The sequence below is a fragment of the Triticum aestivum genome, chromosome 3B (assembly GCF_018294505.1).
Source record: "Triticum aestivum cultivar Chinese Spring chromosome 3B, IWGSC CS RefSeq v2.1, whole genome shotgun sequence".
Taxonomy (NCBI): Eukaryota; Viridiplantae; Streptophyta; class Magnoliopsida; order Poales; family Poaceae; genus Triticum; species Triticum aestivum.
Window position 1 is genome coordinate 16772675 of NC_057801.1, and position 2335 is coordinate 16775009.

The following is a 2335-nucleotide window of genomic DNA, read 5'->3' on the forward strand; positions in this document are numbered from 1 at the left end:
AAAGACAAACTGAGGTTTGGCTTATTTTTCCTCAAGAATTTACTTTGGATAAGAGAGCACCATGGATGTACAGCTTTACTTTCAGAGTTCTAAAATCATGAAGAATGAAATACCTCTGACTAAGAATGCAATTGGACCAACATGGAAGTACAGTTTTACATTCAGAGATCCAAAATGTTCAGATATACCTTAGCGTACTAGGTTCAGAGTTGAGCATGAACAAATACAAACTGACGTCGGCCTTCTTTTTTCTGAAGAATGTAGTATTGACAAGCGAGCACCATGGAAGTACAGCTTTACTTTCAAAGTTCTAAATTGTTCAGATATGTCTTAGGCTCTTAGCGCACTAGTTTCATAGCTGAGCATGAACAAGAGGAACAGACGGTACCTTTTTGTCCACCCGGCGGCTTGAGGGTCGTCTTTTCCCGTTGATTGTTGCGAATCGGTCGCCGACAAGCTCAGCGCTCGCAGCCGTTGTTCATGGCCAACTGGATTGTAAGCGGCGCGTCGCCCACATCTCCCATGCTCGATTCAGAAGCTGACTCTGGCTCACCTGCAAGATCCAGCAAGGGGAACCTGCGAGAACACCCAGGCATCCCTAAGTTGGTTCCCGCAAAAGATTCAGAGTTAGTACTTGGCAGAAGATGAACTACCAACCATACCTGTCCACCGGATCTGATGTCCATTGCCGCCGTCGCCATGAGCTCTCGTCTTTGTTGATGGCGCTGCAGATCACTCGAAATGATGGTTTTTTTTTTCGGTCATTGGAGGCGGGGGGTGGGCAGCATTTATTTTTCTCCATTATGTGTACGCCGTTGTCTGGACGGAACTGCGTCCGTCACGTACATGATCGAGCCGTATGTATCGACAGTAAGCTCATCTGCATGTGTACGTCTACCTGAAGAGGCCCACCAATCCGGTCTTGCTCTATTGGTCCACTTAGCGGGAGCGCGCGCACCCGTGCTCTCTATCGCCGTTCTCGATCTAAACGCTCTTATATTAGTTTACAGAGGGAGTACATGCTAGCAGCCAGCAATAGGCAATTGTAATCACTTCTCCATTAGAACCAAGAACCATTGCAGTTGCTGCAGCTGTTCAACTGTGTTATTAGCATGATAGTCACAGCAGTTGTAACAAGAGAATATCTTCTAGTAGTACAAGAATATAACCAGTTTCATGTAGAAATTTCCTTTGCTTTTATTCTTATTTTGGCAACTACAATCAATGATCGTCATCATCTGGTCAGCATGCTAATAAACTTCTTTCATTTCATCGCAGCTAGTGTTCTCATCACCATGGAGGTCAGCCGCTGCTCCCACCCTAGTGCCATCGTCGTCAAGCTCCTCTGCTCCGGGAGAGTAGGAGCGAGGGGGCAGCCACCTCCTCTTTTTTCTCTCTCTGCTCCCAGCAAGACAACCACGCACCAGCAGATGTGTGCATCATCTCCATGGACATGGACCTCCGACACCACATCAGCCGTGCTATGGAAGGTATCTCTCTGCTCCCTCTCACGCTATGCTCTGCGAATTTGTTTGCTGCATCACATTGGCCGTGGTCTGACAAGAAGAAAACTGAAACTTTTTCCTTCGGAAATGATATGAGAGGAGAATTCCTATATATACTACTCCCTCCGTCCAATAATGCAAGACGTTTTTTGATTCTAGTGTAGAGTAAAAACAAATTCTTACATTATGGGATGGAGGGAGTAGCTAGCTTATATGCATCTGGTTGTTTGGTCCTTAAATTTTTTTGCTTACGAATTTCTACTGTATGCATCAAGTTGTGACATGGAGAAGAAAACTGAATCTTTCTTCAGAACCACATTAGGTGTGAGTAAAAAACTGAAGCTTTCTTTCTTCCTCCAGAGAGGAGAGGAGAGGTCATGTCCTATCATAGCCAGCTGATATGCATCTGTGAATTGTACATGGAGAAACATACTTGAACTGTGTATCCAGCCCTAAGACTTGAAACTTGTGTTCCCAGTTCAATGTATTTAAGCTTGTGTGATTTGGTAAATGATTTACTCTTGTTGCTGCTGGTTGCAATTGTGCAGTGATTATTAAACATTCCTCGTACAGATGGGATATCCTCGTGAACGACTTCTATACACCCATAGAATCTGAGCACCCATAAACCATTCGTTCCTGTTCAATCTGCTGTTCTGGTTTCTTAACCTTTCTTGGTTGTAACCGCTAAGTTGCAATCGAGTTTTCTGTTGTATATATGTCTTTCTTGTTCCTCTTAACTTGCATCTTCTTCCCTTGCCAACCATTCTGTTGTATCACCAACCATATTCCGAGTTCACTTCTGGATCAAAATACGTATGCTTTATCAT

At 44.2% G+C, this 2335-nt stretch overlaps 1 non-coding gene across 1 annotated transcript; it reads left to right on the plus strand.

The window, feature by feature from the left end:
* Positions 1 to 2044: 2044 nt before the first annotated feature.
* On the plus strand, positions 2045 to 2128 carry LOC123073186 (small nucleolar RNA snoR8a). Its single transcript, XR_006435639.1, has one exon. It is a non-coding gene; the product is annotated as a small nucleolar RNA snoR8a (small nucleolar RNA).
* The last annotated feature ends 207 nt before the right edge of the window (positions 2129 to 2335 follow it).